General features: G+C 37.7%; 2 protein-coding genes across 2 annotated transcripts in view; one reads left to right on the forward strand and one right to left on the reverse strand.

Moving 5' to 3' along the window:
- The window catches only part of LOC106087945 (uncharacterized), a 68358-nt gene extending 60717 nt beyond the window's left edge, over positions 1–7641 (reverse strand). The window contains exons 1-2 of the mRNA XM_013253170.2: positions 7233–7641; positions 7080–7161 (exon numbers count right to left, since the gene is read on the reverse strand). The gene's annotated coding sequence lies outside the window, so the exon portion shown is untranslated. The remainder of the gene's footprint in view (positions 1–7079; positions 7162–7232) is intronic.
- Positions 7642–12354: 4713 nt separating this feature from the next.
- LOC106087907 (uncharacterized) overlaps positions 12355–21613 on the forward strand; it is a 42708-nt gene continuing 33449 nt past the window's right edge. Inside the window, exon 1 of the mRNA XM_059364103.1 lies at positions 12355–12395. The gene's annotated coding sequence lies outside the window, so the exon portion shown is untranslated. The remainder of the gene's footprint in view (positions 12396–21613) is intronic.

A 21613-nucleotide genomic window follows, 5' to 3' on the forward strand; every position in this document is an offset into this window, starting at 1 on the left:
GTATGTGTTCTGGCAAAGGCGGATGGAATCTATGTTCGTCGGATTTCGCAATATTTTAATAGGCATTTTAGCTGTGAATGAAGTCAGTTCTAGGCTTAATAGGGAGCTTTGTTTTTGAGAGTCGCGTTGCAAAAATGCAACCCTGCAAACAAATCCCACAAAAGCATCGCGGAAACGTTAAGAAGTTATAAACTCTGACGCTTGAAAGCGAGCGTCATTCTGTGCTGTCACGAGTGAAGTAGTGTTTTTAGTCGCCAAAGTAAAACGTCGTTTAACTTTTGCGAGTTGTTTTACATTTTTTTGCAGAGTTGCATATTTCAACGCGACACTCCTGCAAACGCTCAGTTTGGATGATTTCCAAAAGTTATGTACTTATTCTGATTAAAAATTTAAACGAGTACGGAAAGCCAAAGGTCGAGCTTTGTCGACTATATTATACCACACACCTACCTTTTAAGTAGAAATTGGGAACTATATCTAATTATAAACCGAATTCTACGAAACTAACGAGTAATGTCGAGATTCACAAAAAATCTTACCTGCCAAATTTCGAGAGAATCGTTTAACAAAAAACCACATAATTGCAAAATAAATCCAAATGGAACAAACACATATATCGGAGCTATATCAAAATCTGATCCGATTCCGACAAAACTCCTTAGATATTGTGGTAGTCGTAGAGTAAATTTTGGGAAGACTAGATTGGAAGATTGTCTTTAAAAGTGAACCATATGTCAACACTGGAACCAATATGGTTTTGGCTAAGGGACTTTATATTCTAAGTGTCCAACGGCATTAATATGATTTGTCCAACGAAGTGAACTGTTAGATATAACTCCCAAATTCTTCGCAGTGGGAACTACTGGAACCGTCTCATTGCGAACGTATACGACAATATTTCGTCAGGATATTCCTTTATTCTTCTTCTGTATAATCAAACAGTTCGATTTACTAGGGTTTACGAAAAAACGCCTTCGCCCTTCACACATATTTGGGTTCTCGATTTGAAAATTTAAACGTCGTCCACATACATATTCCCTCGACTGTGAGTTAATTGGAAGATCATTAGCACACATTTAAGAACGAAGTGGTTAGTTCTAAAACCAGACTCCGTATCAGCTAGCAGAGATAATCGTGATCTGTTTGTGAATGATTTTGTCACAAAATTTGGAAAGATAGCATACAATAGTAAAAGACCGATATTCTTTATCCATTTGGGGTTCTGGGAAAATCTTTGCATGTTTCCAATCAGATGAATAAATAGGTGCTTGAAGTAAGGATATTTTTAAAGAAGTGAGTTATGATTGGTATAAGACGAGGAATGAGAATTCGTATAAACCTAGAGTCGACGCATTAGATTTGATTTCTGTAAAACATTCTAAAATCGCTTCACGCGTATATTATTCCGACTCCATCGTAAGCGCAATAAAACAAGGGATCTGCCTGCAACGTTGGCATGCTGACAAATGTTCTATTGAGTTCTTCGGGGTTTGGGGTCTTCGTGACAAGTACCAACGTCCTTAGTTTTCCTAATTTTAATGACTTTAATAAATTTCCATTTACTTCTGGAGTCTAAGGTCGAACTAAATCGATTAGAACAATGTTTGGTCTTCGCGAATTTTACGGAATCGTAATATTTCTTCTCTCCCCCACGTCTTTCCCTATTAGATCTAAACACAGAGTAACCCTGCAGGCTGAGAAAAGTGTCGGCTGTAGATGAGTTAAGCCAATTCTCTGTAATACATACAACATCAACACACGAGTTTTCAAATATATGCTTAAACTCATCTGTTTTCTTAACTTTTCTCTGTGCATTTATATGGCTAATTTGTACTCCTCGTCTTTGCTTTGCGAGAATTCTAACAAGATTCCGTGCTGCGTCTTCGGAAATACTATCTAGACTCTCTGTTTGTCTCATTAACAGTGATAGAAAAAGTAGTTCGGATCAATAATATGTTTTAAATTTAAATCTCGATGTTAAACTTTGAAGGCAAGTTAAGGTAAACAAATAAAAAAACAATATGTAATGGCAAATGAATCAGAAACGTTAAAAAAAAATTGAAAAATATATGATATCTGCAATACTGAGGGATTTGCATCTGCTAGTTTTGTGGTTTGATATTAGTTTTCTCACATGCGAGTTTTCTTGTTTGAGAACTTGCATACGAAGGTTCGTTATATTTTCTTTCATAAGTGAAACTTCGTCTGAACACTTTTCACGATGGCTCATGCGGATATTAACGTCATTTAAATCTAACCGTAATTCGGAAATTCTTTTATCTAATTCATTTAGAATGCGATTCTCTGTTTCTTTAAGACGTTCGCTTAATTTGGCAAATCGATCGTCCAGCATCTGAATGATTCGGAACTGGCAATCCGACAAACGAGGAGTTTCGGACGATATTCCAAAAGTGCACTGAAGAAAACTTTCTCTGTCCCTTTTGGGTGCCCGTGAAACCTTCATTGCTGCATCGTTCTCGATATCGTGATTATATTATATCGATGTCAGCATCATAATTATTTTAATTTTTTTTTGAATTGCGGATATGTATTTTTTAAGAAAGATACCCATGGCGAAACAATTAAAGGTGGACTCATTTGTACAACAACCACAACTTATATGGTGTAATTCGATCATTTTTGCCAACACACACAAAGAAATTTGTGTACGCGTGTGTGTACATGAGCAGAGAATGTGCGAGAAAGAAGATACCAACAAAGAGAACCCAAACAAAAATTTGACATCTTAATACCGTCAAACCTGGCCGGCTGGTAACAGCTGTTTGATTGAGACCACCTTTTTAAATCCGCCTTGATAGATACCTTATTTTAATCACAAAATGGTTCGGTTCATTTATTTGTTATTACTTTTCTTTAATTTGTTACTCAAAACTGATTTGAGGTATGTTCAAATCCAGACAAAACCATCAATATGACGGGTTTAAATGGGGCTGGGATTGATTCCAACATCATAGACGTTTGTCTCTATTATAACCAGGGATAAGGATTTCTTCTGATTGAGTTCATACGATGTTGATGGGCGGATAATTAGCGTACCACTAGCAAAGGGCTCCAATAGGAATATTGTGACTAGAGCTCAAGGACGGTTTTTGTAACCCTTTTTGGGGCTTTTGCATAATTGTGGAATTTTAAGGTCTTTTGAAAAGGAGGTTTTCATCTTAGTGTATGGTCGTTCAGAGAGCAAATACTATGCTGCCAAGATTGGCCAATGGCCGAAAGATAAAGTAAATTGGTGTGTTTAGTGGACCTCTCATAGATGGGGTGGAGCTATTGCTCTCACTACTAATAAGACTTCTAACAATCAATTTTAATGTCAGGACTTTGAAATCGCGCTGGTTAACGGCCATATTTAAATTCTTGAAAAAAAAAAATATTTTGATTAATTTTGGGATTTTACTCCGAGTTTGCATAATTATTTCAATATACCACTTAATGAGGTCTTATTTAATTAATATGGAAATTTGCCTCATAATTAGGACAATATCTTAAAATTTAATAAAAACTTGACTTTTGTCAAGTGTTAAATCTGAAAAATAAAGTTGTGAAAATTTCTTAAGGATATCAAAGATTTTTTGACCTTTAATCAAAGTCGTGAGTCTTTTATATTACGAAATAAAATCTTTTATTTAAGGACACATTTTTTCGTTGTAACCTAACCTAATCAGTATCTGATAAACGCATTCGTTTACAATGGAAGTATTTTTAAATTCAGAAATATATTCAAATTAATGTTTAATTGGTGGTGATGGTTCAGTGATTTTAGTCTCCAATTATTTTATTAATCTTTTTTTTTACATGTTTAGACCACGTTAAGTCAAATAAAAATGCGTAAAAACATTATGTATAAATTAAATATAAAAATTGATTTTTAAGATGTGATTTAATTCTTTAGATATGCGGCAATACATTGTATGTAACATCAAGAAAAAGGATTTCATACATATAAAAAAATCAGTGCATTTATTATCAAATCGAAGAGGCAAGAACTTTTCCTCGAGTGGTTCAACAACAATTTAGTGCCAGAAGTAAGAGAACATCTACAAAACATTGGCTTTGATAGGAACTGCAAAGTGCTTTGCTTCTAGATAATTGTCCAGATGTAAATTTTCTGAAATCTGAAAACGATGCAGTAAATGCTTTTCCGCCGAATTGCACTATAGATCAAGGCGTAGTTCAGCCTATAGATCAAGGGGTAGTTCAAAGCTTCAAACGCAATTACCGAAAATGAATCGTCCAAAAACTTTTGGCTGCAGACAGCAGACACGATTTCTCCAAGATTTTGAATATTAAGACAGCGTTGTGGACAGCTGCTATATCTTGGGACAAGGTAACACCATTAGTGTTACGAAATGTTTGGAACAACCTGCTGTTCCAAGATGACGAAAATGCGAACTATGTCGCAGTTGTACAATCAGACATAGTAATATCGCCTTGATGTTTTATTGATGACCTCTCAAAGTGGATCGAGTGCGATGATGACGCCACATCATGTGCTATTCTATCTGACACCGACACAATTCGTATGGCAAATCAAAACGAGATTGATTGGGTTTCCGAAGTGTCAGACGAAGGAAACTCAAAAGACTAAGAAATACCCACATTGGCTCAAGTAGTAGAGGGATGCAGTGTTCGTTTGGAATTTCTTGAAAACAATAGAATTCCAGAAGTTTCAGAGCCACATGTAATGCAAGTACATCGCATACAAACAAATCTACTCAAACAAAAACAAGTACTTTAAATATGCACTTTATAAGTACCTTAAATATGATATCTGTCCATGGTGTTATGGAACTGACGCCGCGGAACTAACATTTTCTTTGCGAAATGTTAGTTACCTAAAGATTATGCTAGAATGTCCAAATCTATAGGACTAGATACACCCAGAAAAAAGTTGATACCAAACGTGCTCATTTCAGTACCATACGGCATTGGTAGTAAAGCAAAAAATAGTACAAAATCAATACCGGATTTGGTACTAGGTATTTTTGTACCTTATTAATGAACTGGGATTGGTTTTAATACCAATCTGTTATTGGCTCTAACACCAGATCGTTATTGATTTTAGTACCACACTGATATCGATTATTCCACTCTCATTTGGCTCAATGAGCAAAAAAAACATTTAAAATAAATTTAATCTAGTTTCATTTCGATTATTTATGTTAATAATTACAAACAGTAATGTTACACCGTGACCAACTTCAATTCCTTGTATTCAGTAAATTGATTATATATCTATTGATTCCTTGAAGTGGCACAGCATCGTTCTCCACACACTGGACTATAATTATTTTTTTTTTTTTTTGATGTAGAATTCCTTAAAATTTTTTTATTTTCACCGCTTTCGAGGTTTTTGATCAGTCAAATTGTATTAAAACATTTTATTTACTTGTTTAACAAATATTTTATAATGGCGCAAATATTTTAAGTACAAAGCTTAATAACACTTCTGGCGCGAAGACGAGAATAAAAATGTGATTCTGTCAATTCTTAATAGCCTCCTTTGTCTGGTATTGAATTGATACCAAATGGTACAAAAAATCTTTGCAAATGACGCGAACAAAATAATACCAGGCGGTATCGGGAAAGTACTGTTATTTTTCTATCAGTATATATTTCAGCGATAGTATGTATTCAGAGTTCGGCCTGGCCAAACTTAGAGCATTTTTTGTACGTTAAATTTGGCAACTCTATTGAAGTTGTTGGCATTCTATGCTTTGATGCTGTTTTTGTCGCTGCGTAATGAATGAGAGAAATGTGGTGTGGTGGGGGCGAAACCATAAAAATCATTTCCATTTGTTTATTCACAAGTTGTGTGTGCTCTTGTCAGTATGTGGGACTTGCGACTAGCAATTCTTCTTTGTGTTTTCTTGTTTTCTTCTTTCCAACAACAAAAACATAAATAGACAATTTACTCAATTATTGAATACACACAAACAATTCTCGCGAGAAGTTTAGCAATTTGTTTACATTTCCACACATTCATACGCACACATGCCTGTCCGTCTGTTTGGCTTTCATGCATGTCTGTATATACGCGATTCAGTTACTATACCAACAACGCAAATAACATTTTATTTCCAAATTCACACATAATGAATGAATCTGAATGAATCTGTGTTCAATATGCACGCACGATATGTAAATACAATACATATGAATGCTTGTATTAACAACAAAATAATTGGGTCGGATGTGTGTTATGATGGTAACAACGCACCATTGAATGGATCGATTTCTTTTGATATGTTTACCATACTTATATCCCACATATAGGGTTTAAAACAGGTCCGTTATGGGACAAACAGAAAAAGGGTTAAGCTCCACATAGAAAAGAACTTCAGAGAAAGACTTGACGAAATATATACATATTTTATATTTGTTGCGGGTAATAAATAGTTATCTGTTTTAAATAAATTTATTTCTCTGTGGGAAGAGAATCCAACATTTAATAGCGACCATATAATGTGCAATTGTTTTTAATCGATTGATAGGTACAATTTAATTTAGATTGCAGCCATTGCATTTGCCGCGCCTTTTTACCATTCGAATAATGTATGTATGTGATGTTATCGCCAAGAAAAACGAGCCGAATAAAGCCGACGACTTTTATGTTGCTAGCTTTCTTCTATTTTCTGAAATGTGGTGGAAAAGACATTTCATCAGACCCACGGTGTATACAATCTGCCGCTCTGGCAGGAAGTGAAATGAGGAATTTAAATAATGGTTGTTGCTCGTTTCGATGTTGTTGCCATCGCCCATTGCACCCACTACCACCCCACAACAAATGTGTGTTGTTCTTCTTCACACCGATGGGAGCGATAACTCACGAAGTATCATGCTACAAACAATATCAACACTCTCCTTCCGTGAGAAGCATTGTTGTTTTGGTCATTACGACACATTCAGTGTTTGTGTGTATCAGTGTGAGTGAATATTCGCCCCATCACTCTACTTTGTTGGTTCGTTCGTGTGTAAATAAATCATAAAAGTTCACTTGATACTCCCTATTAAAATGCCCCTTAAGATTAAAATTAAGAAAATGCATCAATGTTTACCTCGCAATTCCTTGGTAAAGGGTGGTTGGTCGGCTGTTGTTGTTTTTCTGCGGTTGTATCACGTTTTTGATTAGCTAAGGAACTTCACACATAAAAGTAAAAATTATTTTAATTGAAATATATTACACAAATTTTGTGCACACATGCACGAACCTTAGTACAAAGTGTATACACAGAGTACCGAAGAGCAAACAAACCAACTGTAAACGGATACCGATGTTGCACACTCACTTAGATGGACGCCTCAATTTGTTAATATGTCACACACCATAACACCTATATATATATATATATATATATATATATGAATAAATGCAAATTCCACTGCACTCAAATGCATTCCCTTTTATTTTTTTCACACAATTAACAACAAATTCATTGCGGGGATTAAATCATCTCATTGCCAAGCACTTTCCACACACACGTGCTGTTTCTAATCCTAATTCACACAAAATCACAATTCATCAAATTAAAATAACGCAAGACGCAAAGACGAGACGAACGACGGAAGAGAAGAAGAGAGAACGATACAAACGTCGACCGGACGCGACTGCCGTCGATTTGTAAATAAAAAAAGTAACAAGTGAGGCCCCAATAGAAAAGAGAGAATAATGAATAACCAGCTCCAAAAAAAGAGAGAATAATGAGTAACGGGTACAAAGCAAAATGCGGTACTTGGTACACTGAATGGGAAATTTTAAACAGCTGAATGGGATATTTGTAGCTGCTGATTGGTAAAATCCAACAAGCAATTGTTCAGATGTTTGAACGCAAAACAGAAACTAAAGCAGACTTTAAGGGCGGCTCAACAGATACAAGCAACAAATGCAGTTACATTAGAAAACTATGCATGGCTCAACGCATGGTGCAATTAAGAGGTATCGTCATTAGCACAAAAACAAAACCCTATCCCCAATGATAATACCTTGATTGACAAATGCCGTAAATTCAAATGTCAAAGTGGGTTTAGAAATAAACTTTGTTTTACAATTCATCTTCTACAAATGTGTTTTATATTTGTATTTTCATCATTAAAACACCGTTTTATTGCCTATGTGTGGAATGAAGTATCAAATAAAACAAATTTTTAAGATTTTAGAGAAAATCACAGCTGTCTTAACAAGAATTTGACATTTAAAGTTATTGCAAAATCAAAACAAAAATAAAAAAATTGTACTCAGCAGTTCGCATTACCTCACCTTATAAGTGCATCCTGGGCTCAACGATAGAAGGTTGTCTCCTTTGTACAACACATAAAAATCATGTGGTGAATTCGCCATTTTGTCACCAAGCTGATTTACAAAATCTAGGTTTTTGCTAATAGACAGAAAGAAACTTGCGCGCGTGTGTATGCATGTGTGCAGAAAATATGCTAGAAATAAGAAAACAACAAAGAGAACATAACTTACTTTAATTGGCTATGACAGAATATTTCTTCCACTAACCGAACGAATAGCGTTCCAAGCGCCTCGATCTTCTGCGCTCATTCTAAAATCTCTGACACCAAGTTTCGAGGTGTCTCCCACAACTTGATCTTTCCATCGGGCTTTTGGTCTTCCCGGTTTGCATGTTTGCATGTGTTTGCCTTCAAAAGACTTCTTTGCTGGAGCTTCTTCGTCCATTCTGACAAGATGACCTAGCCAACGCAGCCGTTGTATTTTGATGCGTGTAACTATGCTATCGTCGTCATACAGCTCGTGGTTCATACGTCGCCTATATTCTCCGTTAACGCAAACTGGTCCATATATTTTACGAAGAATCTTTCTCTCAAATACTCCAAGCACTGCCTCATCTGCTTTCACAAGTACCCATGCTTCAGAACCATATAACAGCACGGGTAGTATCAGTGTCTTGTAAAATGTAGTCTTCGTCTGTTGAGAGGTGGCCTTGGACTAAACTGCTTACTTAGTCCAAAGTAGCATCTGTTTGCCAGTATTATTCTTCGCTTTATCTCAAAACTGGTGTCATTCGTTTCGGTTACGGCGGTGCCGAGGTAGATAAAGTTACTGACTATCTCAAAGTTGTGGTTCCCAACTTTTTCCATGTTCTTTATCTGCTCGGTTGTACAAGGCTTTTTGGGAGTGGAGACCATCCATTTCGTCTTATCTCCATTTACTGCCAGACCCATTTTCACTGACTCTCTTTCGAATCTTTCAAAGGCTGCAGTTACTACTTCCGGTGGCCGACCTATGATATCGATATCGTCGGCATAAGCAAGTAGCATGTGCTCTATTGTGATTAGTGTGCCATATCTATTCACTTCTGCATCTCGTATAATCTTCTCCAGCAGGATATTAAAGAGATCACACGAGAGGCTGTCTCCTTGTCTGAAACCTCGTTTGGTATTAAATGGTTCGGAGAGATTCTTTCCTATTCTTACTGAGGAACGCGTATCAGCAAGTGTCATCCTGCAGAGTTTTATTAATTTTGCAGGGATACCAAACTCAGACATGGCTTGAAATACCTTTGAACGTAAAGGAGTATCGAAGGCGGCTTTGTGGTCAACAAAGAGGTGGTAGGTGTTGATTTGTCCTTCTCGGGTCTTTTCCAGGATTTGGCGCAGTGTGAATATCTGGTCTAGGGTGGATTTACCAGGTCTAAAGCCGCATTGATAGGGCCCAATTATCTCATTGACTTTAGGTTTTAATCTTTCACACAGTACGCTCGAGAGTATCTTGTATGCGATGGGGAGGAGACTTTCTTGTGTACGGGACATAGTATGCTGAGGTTCCAATCATAGGTTATGCGTTCTTCTAGCCAGATTGCGCAGATAAGCTGATGCATACGCCTTATCAGCGTGTCGCCTCCGGTCTTAAATAGTTCAGCGGGTAACTCGTCGGCTCCTGCTGCCTTGTTGTTCTTTAGTCGGGTTACTGCTACTTGGACCTCATTCTGACTAGGAGGTAAACATTCTATACTATCATCAGGGATTGGTTCTGCGGTATCCTCTTCGCCGCCAACATCGGACACTAGCAGTTGGGTAAAATGTTCTTTCCATATCCTCAGCATGTTGTCTGTGTCAGTTACCAGATTTCCTTCTTTGTCTCTGCAGGAGGATGTACCTGCACCAAAGCCATCGGTTTGGTGTTTAATTCTTTGGTAGAATTTCCGGACTTCATTCTGACTTCTGTACATCTCAATTCGCTCGCACTCACGTCTTTCCATTTCCTTTTTCTTTCTGCGGAATAGACGTTTCTCCTCTCTCCTTTTCTCCCGATACCTCTCCTTCATCTGGCGCGTTGCCATTGATTGCAGGGTTGCTCTATATGCCGCATTCTTGGCTTCAGTAGCATCTCGACACTCTTGGTCGTACCATGGGTTTTTTGGCTTTCGGCGAACCTTTGCTGCAACAAGGTAATGATCCGAATCTATATTCGCTCCACGGATCGATCGTACATCTAACACGCTGGATGAATGCCTTCCATCTATCACAACGTGATCAATTTGGTTTCTCGTGTTTTGATCGGGTGACAGCCATGTGGCTTTGTGGATATTTTTATGTTGAAATCTGCTGCTACTAACTACCATGTTTTTTGCCGCGTCGAAATCTATCAGCCTGAACCCATTACTGGACGTTATCTCGTGGAGGCAAAACTTTCCGACTGTTGGACCAAAAATTTCTTCCTTTCCTATTTTCGCATTAAAATCTCCCAGAACGATTTTAATATCATGGGCGGGGCAGCGGTCATATTCTCTCTCTAGGCGTTCGTAGAAAATATCCTTGGTCTGCTCGTCTTTGTCTTCCGTCGGGGCATGGGCACAAATAAGACTGATGTTGAAGAATTTGGCTTTTATGCGGATTGTGGCTAGCCTCTCATCCACCGGAGTAAAGCTGGAGACTAGGTGTTTCAGTCTTCGACTAACCACAAATCCGCAGCCAAATTCATGTCTCGTGTTGTGGCAGCTATAGTATAGTTCGTCACCGTTTGGTGTTGTAGTGACGCCATTTCCAGTCCATCGCACTTCCTGTAAGGCGGTTATGTCTGCCTTGTACTTCTCTAATACATCGGCCAGCGCGTATACTGCACCTTCTCTATAAAGAGTGCGGACATTCCAGGTGCAGATCCGCAAATCATGGTCCTTTTTTCGTTTGCGTGGGTCGTCAATGTTGGGGGGGTCCGTTTTTACTATTCCTTTGTTTTTCATAGTAGTTCTATGTTTTCCGGGGGCGGGTTACTGGCCCAGCGCCCCAACTGCATGGGTTTGTGGGATTGCATGTATCCCTTGTTGTGGCGAGCCGATTGCTCCAAGATCCGACGCTCGCCGCCAGCCGCCCCTAACCTGGGAACAGACGTTGATGTTGGCCATTGGTTATTTGAAGGCGCAAATAACTCGCCTTGTCATCTCGAGTATCATTGGCACTCACCACACAATTCGGAGCTCAAAGTTCCAGCCTGTGTGGTGCTCATAATCATCCCGTATCGGCCGGGAAAGAGAACATAAACAAAAATAAAAAACAACACCGCGTTAGACAACCTTTAGGAGCCGTTAAGAATATGCTTAAAATTGTTAAAATAGGCATGATAAGCGAAAAGATTTTTGAAAATTTGTATCCGTATAAAGTTAAAAATGAACCCGAAGTTCTTGTAAAAAACAAGACGAACTAAAACTAGGAGCACCAACTACCAGATATTTTTGTTCGAATGATGTATTTTATTAAATTGGTACAATCTTTTGGGTTGTTTTATTAACCTGTTTAACTGATTTGCTGGCATATGGATTAATAAAACGGTCTTCCCGCTAAATGCTTTGTATATTAACGTTGGCCAACTCTAACACACATCGGAAATAATCAAAAAACAACAAAACAAACAAGAAGTAATTTTTTTTATTCAAAATAAATGTTTTTCGGAGTTCATAAATGTGATTTTATTATAATCCTAATCTTCGAATATATACATATGTTGGGTTCTTGCTCTTTTAGTTTTGTCATTCCGATTAGAAGAATGAAAACAAAAAATGAGTATGCACCGAGACGCTGACATTTGTTTCATAGCGCTCGATGGTGTGTATGCATTGGAGTTAAGAACCATAACTAATAACATACTCAAAACCAAAAATGATTTGATTATTTGTTGTTGTTGTTGTTTTAAAAACTAAGTGCATTAAAAAAATCAACAATAGCCATAGTTGACTCAACAACGACGATAGATGACTCAAAAACGTCGTTAGTCGAATCAGTCATGCCGATTGATGAAAAAGAAAAAGGTGGTTGAAACTAAACAAAACAAAAACAAACAAGAGTTGTTATGCATTTAAGCCATCTGGAGCTTAGTTTCTCTCCAGACATCGTCACGACAGGTCGTGTTGTGTAGTGTAACTTTTTTTAAGCAAGTTTAAAGTGCATTTATGTAAAAGCCTGGTACTATATTCGCTTTTCGCGATGTTTTTCGCCGATTACCTTTTTTAGATAATAGATTTTTAACGAAACAAACTTGGTGATTTCATTCAATATGACATTATAAAGATGGTATTTGGGTAATAAATTGTTTGTGTACCCAAAAAGTATTTTAGTCATTAAAGAGAATGCCGTTCACTAGACACAAAAGAAAGATTTCAGTGTTCTTTTAAAACATGTTATCAAAATTTTAATTCAAAAGACAGCTTAAGAAAACATGTTTATAAACATTTTGAATTTAATAGTGAGGCAACAATTGCCTTCAAACAAAAGCCTAATATTGGGCCTGCAAAAGGAAAAACTTGTGAATCTAACATTTTTAATATGCCAACACTCTCAGAAGTACTGCGAACTACATCTTATCCTGGACCCAAAAGCCCCTTGCCATTGGTGTGAGGAGTCGGACTGGCGGGCGCTGGTTGCTGGCATTTAAGCACCGGCTTTTGGCTCAGTCTGTGGGGCGCGGTTCTTTTGCCAATCCAACCCTCTGGCAAGTGACAAAAAACATGATAAATTAACCAGCTATCGATGGAACAAGAAAACACAATAGACCTAACCATGGCACCCCTCATCGTGGGATATTAAGGGTACACCGTAATCCATTACCTGTTCTCACTCCGCTGCTATCTAGTCACTTGCCAGATATTCCGTTGATTTAGCCTTCCATCACTTACTAAATGAGTGATTTTCAATGATAATTCATCGTACAAATTCAAATATTTTATTAAATGGGAAAATGTTTTACATTTCTTTCTTATGGCAGTCTTATTTTCAAATTTTCAATTGTTTGCTTTGATTTTAATATCTACATATTTATTTTCAGTTTTTTTTTTATAATTTTTCGTAGTAACATTTCTTTTTCAGCTCTCTCTAACTTTGCTTTTTCACATTCATTTTCAATAAAACACAATTTGAAAAATTCTTGACTTACCTTTTTTTTCGACGATGGCTCCACCTCTGTACGCTGCCAAGTCCCAATCCAAAAAAAGACGCTTTCTTGGGTCACCGGCCGGCTTTGCTTGGATTCGCCTCCATCATCTTGGATTCGCCACCATCATCAAACCATGGTGGTAGCCATAGTTATCAGTTCGTGTCAGCTGTCTGTCTCTTTCGTTGACAGGAGGCGAATTCTAGCCATCAGATGGCGCTGGCGGTCTACTATCTGCTATTAGAAGACGCTGGGGTTGCACATTAGGCCGCACACCACAATCTCTCGCAGAGTATTTCAACATGATGCAGGAGTCCGCAAATGCCTTCCTAGTGATATTGCACTCAGCAATTTATCCAAAGCGGATATGCAAAAAATTAAAGGAAAAGTGGAAACTCTAATTATTTTGCCAATAATTGAATTTATAAAAAAACTGTAAAAGATAGTAGACCTTATTCCATTTAATGTCGTTGTGTGGACATTTGTTTTGAAATTCCTAGAACTAATAGATGATTTATTGTGTTATGAAATAAACGATGGGATATTTTAGCAAAAACGGGAAAAAATCAAACAGTTATAATATATAGTAAAGAGTTTTAAATACTATTAAAAAAAAAATGTATCTCCAAAATTCCAGTCTTACCCACTACCACTATATTATAAAAAATGTGGGTCAGTAAGAAATTTGTGGACATTCAAATACGAAGCTAATCATAAAGTTTTAAGACATACGCTCGTGTAATAACGTCTAGAAAAATCGCTTTGTTTTAAACAACTCGGTTTGCAAACTTTCTTTTGGAACCGCCCTTGCAAAACAAATAACTTTTAAACAAGTAAAAGCGTGCTAAGTTTGGCCGGGCCGAATCTTATATACCCTCCACCCTGGGTCGCGTTTGTCGAGTTCTTTTCCCGCCATCTCTTCTTAGGGAAAAAAGGATAAAAGAAAAGATTTGCTCTGCTATTAGAGCGATATCAAGATAGGGTCCGGTTTGGACCACAATTAAATAATATGTTTGAGACCTGTGTAAAATGTCGGCCAATTCGAATAAGAATTGCGCCCTTTGGGGGCTCAAGAAGTAAAATAGAGAGATCGATTAATATGGGAGCTGTATCGGGCTATAGACCGATTCAGAACATAATAAACACGTATGTTGATGGTCAATAGAGGATCCCTCGTACAAAATTTCAGGCAAATCGGATAATAATTGCGACCTCTAGAGGCTCAAGAACTCAAGATCCCAGATCGGTTAATATGGCAGCTATATCAGGTTATGAACCTATTTAAACCTTATTTGACACAGTTGTTGAAAGTAAAAATAAAATACGTCGTGCAAAATTTCAGCCAAATCGGATAGGAATTGCGCCCTCTAGAGGCTCAAGAAGTCGAGTCCCCAGATCTGTTTATATGACAGCTATATCAGGTTATGAACCGATTTGAACCATACTTGGCACAGTTGTTGGCCATCATAACAAAATACGTCGTGCAAAATTTCATTCCAATCGGATAAGAATTGCGCACTCTAGAGACTCAGGAAGTCAAGACCCAAGATCGGTTTATATGGCAGCTATATCAGGTTATGGACCGATTTGAACCATAATTGGCACAGTTGTTGGATATCATAACAAAACACGTCGTGCAAAATTTCATTCCAATCGGATAAGAATTGCTCCTTCTAGAGGCTGAAGAATTCAAGACCCAAGATCGGTTTATATGGCAGCTATATCAAAACATGGACCGATATGGCCCATTTACAATACCAACCGACCTACACTAATAAGAAGTATTTTTGCAAAATTTCAAGCGGATAGCTTTGCTCCTTCGGACGGACGGACGGACGGACATTTTGGTTGGCTGTGTGCATTAAAGTTAAGTACCATAACACACACAACAACGAAAAATGGAGCGAACTAGTAACATACACAAAATCAGAGTTGCACTAATCACTGGTATTGACAGATAGTGCACTCAATATTTAGTTGTTGGGCAACTGCCACTACCTGTAAATGAATATATCTTGGGTACATCACAGAAACAGTGGGCCGAACAAGAAATTTCATGAAGAACAACAAAAACATGATATTCTAGAAGCAGACAAGGGCAATGTCACAGTCTCTATGGAACAAGCTGAATATGAGGAAATAATGAATAGAATAGTAAACGACATAATGACCTACAGGAGACTAAAATCGCATCCTGCCAATAAACTATAAAAGAAGAACAATGAATTTATAGAAGAACTATTCAAAATGTAAAGTATAACCGCCAATTGCACCTAGGATTTATGAACTACCTAAAATACACAAGGAAACATACCCAATGCGCCCAATTTGCTCTTCTATCAATGCACCGCCTTCCAGATTATGTAAGTACATAACGTCATTATTAAGCTTTCTCACTCGCGACTCCAAGTACAATGTTCTAAACTCGACAAAATTTAAAGAGGAAATTTTACCTAACTTCTGCAATGTGGCAGAAACTATTGGATTTGTTATTTTACATTTCAATAAATTCCATATTTGTTCGGCGTTATCACAGCATTTCACGTGCAAATCAGTACAAGATGGATATTTCGTGGAGAAGTCAATAGAAATCTATGAATAAAATAAATCTTCGAAATTACATACATTTTGTGTTTGCGAGTAAAACATACTAATTCGCCGCCAGATGTCTTTTCGCATTCTTTCAAGATCTCTGAAGTAGATTCCATTGTTATACCCTCCACCATGGGATGGGGGGTATACTAATTTCGTCATTCTGTTTGTAACTACTCGAAATATTCGTCTGAGACCCCATAAAGTATATATATTCTTGATCGTCGCGACATTTTATGTCGATCTAGACATGTCCGTCCGTCTGTCTGTCGAAACCACGCTAACTTCCGAAGGAGTAAAGCTAGCCGCTTGAAATTTTGCACAAATACTTCTTATTAGTGTAGGTCGGTTGGTATTGTAAATGGGCCATATCGGTCCATGTTTTGATATAGCTGCCATATAAACCGATCTTGCGTCTTGACTTCTTGAGCCTCTGGAGGGCGCAATTCTTATCCGATTTAAATGAATTTTGGCACGATGTGTTTTGTTATGATATCCAACAACTGTGGCAAGTATGGTTCAAATCGGTTCATAACCGGATATAGCTGTCATATAAACCGATCTGGGATCTTGACTTCTTGAGCCCCTAGAGGTCGCAATTATTATCAGATTTGCCTGCAATTTTGTACGACGGATTCTCTCATGACCATAAACATACGTGTTTATTATGGTCTGAATCGGTCTATAGCCCGATACAGCTCCCATATAAATCGATCTCTCTATTTTACTTCTTGAGCCCCCAAAGGGCACAATTCTTATTCGAATTGGCTGACATTTTACACAGGTCTCCAACTTATAATTTAATTGTGGTCCAAACCGGACCGTATCTTGATATCGCTCTAAAAGCAGAGTAAATCTTTTCTTATATCCTGTTTTGCCTAAAAAGGGATGCCGGGAAAAGAACTCGACAAATGCGATCCATAGTAGAGGGTATATAAGATTCGGCCCGGCCGAACTTAGCACGCTTTTACTTGTTTTAATTTCGTTTGTTCTATAAGTATAACATTTTCTCCAAATAAACGTCCAACGCTTGTTTAGTTATGTGTGTGCTTCGTAAAGGGTTAATTGGCATATCGGCATCCTGTTCGGGTTCGAGATTTAAGATAATGTGTGTTTAAGATGTGTGTTCGCTTGGAAGTCGTTTGCGTACTTTATTTGCCAGCAGAAGAGAGCGTGAGAGCGAGAACAATTTTGAATGGGAAACGGGAGAAGGCGTGAGAGCGAGAACAATCTGATACGTTCCAGTCGTATCCATTTACATCCAAGTATGAAGCTAGGTTATTAATGAGTAGTATACGCTGTTCCTCATGCATAAATTTTTATACCTTCCGGACCCTCCCCCTTACCCTAATTTTCAGAAACGCCAGATCTCGGAGATGTGTGGTGCGATTTATGCGAAATTTTGTGTGCTCTCATATAGTACCCTAAATATAAAAAATTGGTATCCAAATTTCGGATGGGGTACTTAGGGGGGCCGCCCCACCCTAAAACCTATCAAATATATATTTAGACCAATCACGACAATATGGGACTCAAATGAACGGTATTTAGGATAAGAAAACGTATCTGATATCCATTTGTCAAATCAAGTCCAACCCAAATCGGACATATTTACCGACCATGGCAATATGGGACTCAAATTAAAGGTATTTGGGAGTAGAATACGAATCTGATATCCAAATGTGGGACCACGTTTCTGGGGGTCCACCCCTTCCCCAAAACACCCCCCAAACAGGACATATTTACTGACCATGGGAATATGGGGATAAAATTAAAGGGTTTTCAGTGTAGAATTCGAATCTGATATCCAAATATGAGACCAAGTGTTTGGGGGGCCGCCTCTCCCCAAAAACCTCCCCCAAAGGGGACACATTTGCGACCATAGCCACATGGGTCTCAAATGGAAGGTATTTGGGAGTAAAGCACAAATCTGATATCAATATTCGGGAAAATTGTCTATGGCGCCATCCCACCCTCACAACACCACCCAACCCCCAAGACATCCCTAAATAGGACATATACCGATCATGGCAATATGGGACTCAAATAAAAGGTATTTGCGAGTAGAATACGAATCTGATATCCAAATATGGGACCACGTTTCTGGGGGGTGGACCCCTTCCCCAAAACACCCCTGAAACAGGACTTACTTACTGACCATGGGAATATGGGACTTAATTAAAAGGTATTTGAGTGTAAAAGTAGAATCTGATATCCAAATATGGATCGAGTGTTTGGGGGGCCGCCTCTCCCCCAAAGGGGACAAATTTATGACCATAGTCATATGGGGCTCAAATGAAAGGTCTTTGGGAGTAAAGCACGAATCTGATATTAATTTTTGGGAAAAGGGTCTATGGGGCCACCCCACTCCCACAACACCCTCATAACACCACTAAATCGGACATATTTACCGACCATGGCAATATGGGACTCAAATGAAAGGTATTTGCGAGTAGAATACGAATCTGATGTCTAAATGTGGGACCACGTTTCTGGGGGTCCTCCCATTCCCCAAAATACCCCCCAACAGGACTTATTTACTGACCATGGGAATATGAGGCTTAAATAAAAAGTATTTGAGTGTAGAATTAGAATCTGATATCCAAATATGAGACCAAGTGTTTGTGGGGCCGCCTCTCCCCGAAAACCTCCCCCAAAGGGGACATATTTAGACTATAGCCACATGGGGCTCAAATGAAAGGTTTTTGGGAGTAAAGCACAAATCTGATGTCAATATTCGGGAAAAGTGTCTATGGGGCCACCCCACCCCACAACAACCCCCAAAACACCCCTAAATAGGACATCTACCGTCTACTAAGACAATTTGGGTCTTAAAAATATTGGAACTAATTTTCATAGTTTTTAGGGCCAATACCCAAAACCGGACATATTTGCTGACTTTTGCAATAAGGAGTTTAAATGAGATTTGAAAACGAATTTGATATCCAATTTTGAGGTTCAAATAAATGATATATAGATATATGAGAATAGAGAACGTTACTGATATATTTTCCCGGCTTAGTGTTTGGGCGACCACCACAATCCCCAAAACACCCCTAAATCGGGCATATTTACCGACCATGACAATGTGGGCCTAAATGAAAGGTATTGGGGGGTAGAGTAAGAATTGATAGCCATTTTCAGAACCAATTTTCTGGGGGTCTATCCCTTTCCTAAAATACCCGACAAACAGCAATTTTTGAGTGACCATCGCAATATGGGTCTCAAATAAATGTTTTTGGGAGTAGAATACGAATTTTATATCCAAATGTAGGACCATGTATTTAGGACATCACCCCTTTCCCAAAACACCCCCAAAGGGAAAAAATTTTTCGGCCTAGCCAATATGTGGCTCAAATGAAACGTATTTGAGATTAGAAAACGAATTTGATAACCTATTTTGGGCTATGTGTTTGGGGGACGCCTCATCCTGTAAACTCCTCTTAAGCCAATGGCAATATGGGGTTTAAATAAATGGTATTTGAGAGAAGAGCACGATGATCATATTTTTTTAGGGCCATGTATCTGGGAGTACACCTTACATCCAAACTTAAATTCGTTGACCAATAAAGATCATATGGGATTCAGATAAAGGCACTTATATTGTTAAATTGTTTGTCAAGCGATATACTATTTTCGTATCATGGTATTTCACTAAAAAATCTTTAAGTGAAATAAGGCGCAGCGGAGCGGGCCCGGGTCAGCTAGTAAGGTATATATAATCTTGATTGTCATGTATTTTAAGTCGATATAGCCATGTCCGTCCGTCTGTCTGTCGAAAGCACGATAACTGTCGAAGGAGTATAGCTATGTGCTTGAAATTTTCCACAAATACTTTTTATTAGTGTAGGTCGGTTGCGATTGTAAATGGGCCAAATCGCTCCATGTTTTGATATAGCTCCCATATAAACCGATCTTGGGTCTTGACTTCTTGAGCATCTAGAGGGCGCAATTCTTATCCGCTATGACTGAAATTTTGCACGTGGTGTTTTGGTATCACTTCCAACAACTGTGCTAAGTATGGTTCAAATCGGTACACAACCTAATATAGCTGCCATATATATTCGCTTTTATATTTGAGATAATTTTGGTTGAGGTGTTGGTAAACCATTTTTGTGGTTTTTCGGGGTGTTTGAGCAATTTTTTAAAATTGGATGCTTTGATGTATTTGATATATTTCTGCAAATGCGCTTTTTTTTGGTAATAAACGTGCTCGAGTTTTCAGTTTGTAGTTTATTCGATATTTCGTCTCCCAACTGATTCGATTATTACCAAAAACAACGAATTTGCAGAAACAGGTCGAATACATCAAAACACACAATTTCACAAAAATGTTTTTTTAAGTCAATACCATGTTTAATTGGTCAAATCTAAGTTAATATTTTTTCTGTGAAACAATCATTACGAAAATGTAAACTTAATATATCGAATAATTTTTGAAGAAAAGTTTAACAACTGCAACTGGATGTAAAATTATTCAGTTGATTTTTATATCATTATTTTTTTGAAAACCATATTTTTATGAAAAAAAGTTATGTTAGGTATACATAATTTTATTAATTGCAACAAAATAAACTGCTCTTGTTTCCCACTCTTTGATGTAATGTTATCTATATCATAAGATTCGAACAATTTTCTTCTTTTATTTCTTTTACTTTGCTTCTTAAGGCCTGGTTATGCTTTCGTCCATCAGAAAAAAATTTCAACGGTGGTTTTCCCCTCCTAATGCTGGCAACATTTGTGAGGTACTATGCCATGTAAAACTTCTCTCCAAAGAGGTGTCGCACTGCGGCACGCCGTTCGGACTCGGCTATAAAAAGGAGGCCCCTTATCATTGAGCTAAAAAACTTGGACTGCATTCATTGATATGTGAGAAGTTTGTCCCTGTTCCTTAGTGGAATGTTCGTGGGCAAAATTTGCATTTGCATTATCAAACCTTTGACATTTAGATTTACTGTTCGTATGACCTCAGAGCATCCTGATGTATTCATAAGCCAAAACAAAACAGCTGAAACGTTTTACTACATTTACGGTATGTTTACGAGAGCATACCCAGGCCTTTAGTATAATCCACATATTTTCCAATGAAAAAGAATATGTTCAGCAATTAAGTTGTTGTAATAGCAGTGTGTGGTTCACTGTGGCGGCAGCCCTTGCCGATGAAGGAATTCATCGGGTCAATCCGGTACACACAACCGGCTGCCATGGGATTGCAGCAATTAAGTCAACAAATTTTTCTTTTGCGTATTGGTATTGGGTGGGTAAAAAAATCAAAAATCGGCGTAGTTGATATATACAATATTTTTTTTTTGTTAGCTCAGGGAAAAATTCAACAATCGTGATTGTTATATCAACAAAAATAATTGTTAATATTAGTTTTGAACAACCAATATTGTTGACGCAACAACATACATCGTTGAAAAAATTTGTATTTTTTAACAAATCATATTGTCGTATGAACAACAGTCATAGTTGTTAAAACGTCTCGAAAAAATCAACAATTTATCTGGCAGAAACAAAAATTCGTGTTGTTGAAAAAAAAAAAGATTTTTTTCTTGATTAGTCATTGCCACATGAAGATGCGTTCTATTTGGAAACTGTGAGAAGAATGAGAAG

Source organism: Stomoxys calcitrans, chromosome 2 (assembly GCF_963082655.1).
Source record: "Stomoxys calcitrans chromosome 2, idStoCalc2.1, whole genome shotgun sequence".
Lineage (NCBI taxonomy): Eukaryota > Metazoa > Arthropoda > Insecta > Diptera > Muscidae > Stomoxys > Stomoxys calcitrans.